This window comes from Mytilus galloprovincialis, chromosome 13 (assembly GCF_965363235.1).
Source record: "Mytilus galloprovincialis chromosome 13, xbMytGall1.hap1.1, whole genome shotgun sequence".
In the NCBI taxonomy this organism is placed as follows: domain Eukaryota; kingdom Metazoa; phylum Mollusca; class Bivalvia; order Mytilida; family Mytilidae; genus Mytilus; species Mytilus galloprovincialis.
Genome location: NC_134850.1, coordinates 56,393,457 through 56,400,394, shown reverse-complemented (window position 1 = coordinate 56,400,394; position 6,938 = coordinate 56,393,457).

Here is a 6,938-nt window from a genome sequence, read left to right as displayed (position 1 = left end):
AGATATCGACACGCAATTACGACTACATCGGTTACTGTAGTTTTGGTCCTTTGTGGTTTATAGACATATCGTGATTTTGATCGTAGAAGATGACAAAATGGCGGAACGCAGAGAATTGATACTCAAAATTTAAAATCGATGGTGATCTCTTATCTAGCGGAATAAAACTTTAATATCTATAAATTTGAGAATTTTTATACAGAATGGACATAATATCAATTTTTGATTTTTTTGCGAAGTTTCCCTTTAATATACACCATGCACAATTTGTAGAATTTTTGTTGTTGATAAAAATAGTTAACATGGAAAGTATGGTTATACATGCACCCACACACATCATGTTTTAACTTTAATATTCAAAGAATTTGGGCATGGATATATATGATGTATTTACAACATACTATTAAACATAAGCACATACAGAATATATGAACACAAACACTATACAAACAAACAGACAATCAAACAAACTACTTGTCAGCACTGAAGGGTAAAGACTGCTTTCAATTTTCAATTTCAATTTCAATTATTAGTTATCTCCCATTGTTCAATGTTGTTGTTGAACTTGTGAACTTTTTTGAAAAATGATAGATTAATATACACCATGCACAATTTGTAGATTTTTTGTTGTTTATAAAAATAGTTAACATGGAAAGTATGGTTATACATGCACCCACACACATCATGTTTTAACTTTAATATTCGAAGAATTTGGGCATGGATATATATGATCTATTTACAACATACTATTAAACATAAGCACATACAGAATATATGAACACAAACACTACACAAACAAACAAACAATCAAACAAACTGCTTGTCAGCACTGAAAGGCAAAAACTGCTTTCAATTTTCAATTTCAATTTAAATTATTAGACTTATCTCCCATTGTTCAATGTTGTTGTTGAACTTGTAAACTTTTTTGAGAAAAGATCGATTAATATACACCATGCACAATTTATGTTAATTATGTTGTTGATAAAAATAATCTTCATGGAAAGTATGGTTATAAATGCACCCACACACATCATGTTTTAACTTTAATATTAGAAGAATTTGGGCATGGATATATATGATGTATTTACAACAGACTATAAAACATAAGCACATACAGAATATATGAACACAAACACTACACAAACAAACAAACAATCAAACAAACTGCTTGTCAGCACTGAAGGGTAAAGACTGCTTTCAATTTTTGAATTTTAATTTAAATTATTAGACTTATCTCTCATTGTTCAATGTTGTTGTTGAACTTGTGAACTTTTTTGAGAAAATATAGATTAATATACACCATGTACAATTTGTAGAATTTTTGTTGTTGATAAAAATAGTTAACATGGAAAGTATGGTTATACATGCACCCACACACATCATGTTTTAACTTTAATATTCGAAGAATTTGGGTATGGATATGATATAATCTATTTACAGCATACTATAAAACATAAGCGCATACAGAATATATGAACACAAACACTACACAAACAAACAAACAAACAAACAAACTGCTTGTCAGCACTGAAGGGCAAAGACTGCTTTCAATTTTCAATTTCAATTTAAATTATTAGAGTTATCTGCCATTGTTCAATGTTGTCGTTGAACTTGTGAACTTTTTTTGAGAAAAGATGGATTAATATACACCATGCACAATTTGTAGAATTTTTGTTGTTGATAAAAATAGTAAACATGGAAAGTATGGTTATGCATGCACCCACTCATATCATGTTTTAACTTTAATATTCAAAGAATTTGGGCATGGATATATATGATCTATTTACAACATACTATAAAACATAAGCAGATAAAGAATATATGAACAAAAACACTTTACAAACAAACAAACAAACTGCTTGTCAGCACTGAAGGGCAAAGACTGCTTTCAATTTTCAATTTAAATTACAAATTATTAGACTTATCTTCCATTGTTCAATGTTGTTGTTGAACTTGTGAACTTTTTTGAGAAAAGATAGATAAATATACACCATGCACAATTTGTAGAATTTTTTTTGTTCATAAAAATAGTTTACATGGAAAGTATGGTTATACAAGCACCCACACACATCATGTTTTAACTTTAATATTCGAAGAATTTGGGCATGGATATATATGATCTATTTACAACATACTATAAAACATAAGCACATACAGAATATATGAATACAAACAAACAAATAATCAAACAAATTGCTTGTCAGCACTAGTACTGAAGGGTAAAGACTGCTTTCAATTTTCAATTTAAATTACAAATTATTAGAGTTATCTCCCATTTTTCAATGTTGTTGAACTTGTGAACTTTTTTGAGAAAAGATAGATTAATATACACCATGCACTATTTATGTTGATTTTGTTGTTGATAAAAATAATCTTCATGGAAATTATGGTAATTAATACATGCACACACACACATCATGTTTTAACTTTTAAATATTCGAAGAATTTGGGCATGGATATATATGATCTATTTACAGCATACTATTAAACATAAGCACATACAGAATATATGAACACAAACACTATACAAACAAACAGACAATCAAACAAACTACTTGTCAGCACTGAAGGGTAAAGACTGCTTTCAATTTTCAATTTCAATTTCAATTATTAGTTATCTCCCATTGTTCAATGTTGTTGTTGAACTTGTGAACTTTTTTGAAAAATGATAGATTAATATACACCATGCACAATTTGTAGATTTTTTGTTGTTTATAAAAATAGTTAACATGGAAAGTATGGTTATACATGCACCCACACACATCATGTTTTAACTTTAATATTCGAAGAATTTGGGCATGGATATATATGATCTATTTACAGCATACTATAAAACATAAGCACATACAGAATATATGAACACAAACACTACACAAACAAACAAACAAACAAACTACTTGTCAGCACTGAAGGGCAAAGACTGCTTTCAATTTTCAATTTAAATTACAAATTATTAGAGTTATCTTCCATTGTTTAATGTTGTTGTTGAACTTGTGACCTTTTTTGAGAAAAGATCGATTAATATACACCATGCACAATTTATGTTAATTATGTTGTTGATAAAAATAATCTTCATGGAAAGTATGGTTATAAATGCACCCACACACATCATGTTTTAACTTTAATATTCGAAGAATTTGGGCATGGATATATATGATGTATTTACAGCATACTATAAAACATAAGCATATACAGAATATATGAACACAAACACTACACAAACAAACAAACAAACAAACAAACTGCTTGTCAGCACTGAAGGGTAAAGACTGCTTTCAATTTTCAATTTAAATTACAAATTATTAGAGTTATCTCCCATTTTTCAATGTTGTTGTTGAACTTGTGAACTTTTTTGAGAAAAGAAAGATTAATATACACCATGCACAATTTATGTTGATTTTGTTGTTGATAAAAATAATCTTCATGGAAAGTATGGTAATACATGCACACACACACATCATGTTTTAACTTTAATATTCGAATAATTTGGGCATGGATATATATGATCTATTTACAACAGACTATAAAACATAAGCACATCCAGAATATATGAAGCAAACACTATTACAAACAAACAATCAAACAAACTGCTTGTCAGCATTGAAAGGCAAAAACTGCTTTCAATTTTCAATTTCAATTTTAAATTATTAGACTTATCTCCCATTGTTCAATGTTGTTGTTGAACTTGTGAACTTTTTTGAGAAAAGATAGATAAATATACACCATGCACAATTTGTAGAATTTTTGTTGTTGATGAAAATAGTTAACATGGAAAGTATGGTTATACATGCACCCACACACATCATGTTTTAACTTTAATATTCGAAGAATTTGGGCATGGATATATATGATCTATTTACAGCATACTATAAAACATAAGCATATACAGAATATATGAACACAAACACTACACAAACAAACAGACAATCAAACAAACTGCTTGTCAGCACTGAAGGGTAAAGACTGCTTTCAATTTTCAATTTCAATTTCAATTATTAGAGTTATCTGCCATTGTTCAATGTTGTTGTTGAATTTGTGAACTTTTTTGAGAAAAGATAGATTAATATACACCATGCACAATTTGTAGAATTTTTGTTGTTGATAAAAAAATAGTTAACAAGGAAAGTATGGTTATACATGCACACACACATCATGTTTTAACTTTAATATTCGAAGAATTTGGGCATGGATATATATGATCTATTTACAGCATACTATAAAACATAAGCACATACAGAATATATAAACACAAACACTACACAAACAAACAAACAAACAAACTGCTCGTCAGCACTGAAGGGCAAAGACTGCTTTCAATTTTCAATTTAAATTACAAATTATTAGAGTTATCTGCCATTGTTTAATGTTGTTGTTGAACTTGTGACCTTTTTTGAGAAAAGATAGATTAATATACACCATGCACAATTTATGTTGATTTTGTTGTTGATAAAAATAATCTTCATGGAAAGTATGGTAATACATGCACACACACACATCATGTTTTAACTTTAATATTCGAATAATTTGGGCATGGATATATATGATCTATTTGCAGCATACTATAAAACATAAGCAAAAACAGAATATATGAACACAAACAATATCATTAGGAAACCAGACTTTAGAATGTGTACAGAACTACACATACTTAGGTATAAATTTTTCATCATCTGGGAGTTTCCAAATAGCAAAGAAAGAACTTTATAACAAAGGAATGAAAGCATATTTCAAATTAAGGAAGACCTTTTCAGTGGAAAGCCCAAAACCTAGTACTTTATTACACATCTATAACCATACAATCCGACCAATCTTGTTGTATGGATCTGAAATTTGGGGTTATATACCACATAAGAAACAAATACATTTGGATAACTTTATATCAAAAGAAACTGATTATCTTGTACTAGAGAAAATTCATACTAAGCTTTGTAAATTTTCACTTGGAGTAAATATAAAAACATCAAATATGGCATGTAGAGGAGAACTAGGTTCACTCCCTACACTGTATTATGTAATAATGAATATGGTAAAATATTTGATCCATCTTATGAAAGATATTGAACCTTCAAATATTGTTTATTCTAAGGGAAGCCATAAATCTATCTCATTCTATGGACAAACATAACCAGGAATCTTGGATAGGAAGCATTAAACATATATTTAAATTTCTAGATTTAGAATATCTATTTGTTAACCAGTCAAACTTTAAACAAAACCATATTCTAAAAAAAGTAAAAACATCTTTAACTATTAAATTTAAAGAAAGCTGGTTAGCTAGTTTAGAAAGCAATTCTGGGAAGTGTATTAATTTACAATCTGGCAATAAATTAAGAACTTACAGAAAATTTAAAAATATTTTTATGTTTGAACCATATTTAAAAATGAATTCAAAAAAAGATAGGCAAATAATCACAAGATTTAGAACTAGCTGTCATGATCTTGAAATCGAAAGAGGGAGGTATATTGGAATTAAAGCTGAAGACAGAAAGTGTAAGCTATGTAAGAACGCAGTTGAAGACGAACTACATTTTCTTTTAAAATGTCCTGTTCTAAAAGATACTCGATCTCAACATCTATCTAATTTAAATTCAAAATTCAAAAATTTTTCAAGATTATCTGATGAAATGAAATTTGTTTGGATTCTTTCATCTGAAGATTTGTTTGTTACTTCAAACTTATCTAATTTATTGCACTCCCTTTTTGAAGAACGAAAGAAAATTATAGAAAATATTGTTGTTTGAAATAAAAAAAAAATAGAAGACAAATATAGATATATATATATAGGAAATAAAATTGATCAGGAGTTGTCTCCCATACACCTAGAACTATAAAGATTTATGTAATTTCTCCAGGTCACAGTGGCACCCATAACAACTATGTTGTCAATTACTTGGTTTATATCAGGTTAATTAGTGTAAATGTGTATTCATGTGGTTTTTTTGTTTTGTTTAAATGTACTTTAATCATTCTAATCATTTTCTGTGCTTTATTTTGTAATTCATTTGATTGTATAGCTCAAATTTTGGGCACCATGATTGGTAAATAAAATTATCTTATCTTATCTATACAAACAAACAATCAAACAAACAAACTGCTCGTCAGCACTGAAGGGTAAAGACTGCTTTCAATTTTCAATTTAAATTACAAATTATTAGAGTTATCTCCCATTGTTCAATGTTGTTGTTGAACTTGTGAACTTTTTTGGGAAAAGATAGATTAATATACACCATTGTACCAACAAAATATATAGGTAAAAAAATCCACAGTACTCTATTATCATATAATCAATTATTGGTATACTGTGGATTCATTATTATTCGTTGGATACAAATAATCGTGGATTTCGTTGGTTCATTATTAAAATGTTCAACGAAATATAGATTTTCAACAGAACAGTATGCAGACTTTACCAGAACTACGAAATCAAAAAGTCGAGAATATACAAGTTTTCATCAATCCACAAAATTGATACCCACGAAAATAAATGAATCCACAGTATTACACTAAGAAGACTTACCCGTCGTTCATGCTGGTGACTTTCCTCATCCAACTGCTTCTGGAATTCTCTCGCTTGTTTTTTCTCTTACTTGTTTTGATTTGTTCAAATCTGCTTCTACCTTAGTGAGCTAATTAAAAAGTAAATTCAAAATTAAATAAATTTCTAATTTCTTCAAAGGGGCACTAGCTGTCAAATTCATGTTCACCCATTTAATCGAAAATCTCATATTTTATTTATAATAATGTAAAATATTTATTCAAACTATTGAAAATCTAAAATAAATAATAAACAGGGCACGAGCATGAAAATATGAAGCTTCGTTTCCTGTGTATTTCACTAGACGCCATCTAATTAATTGTCGAGTTGACCTCTAAAATCATGGAATGACCATATAAGCAATGTAACCATAAATATAGATATAAAAAGATGAAGCAAACTC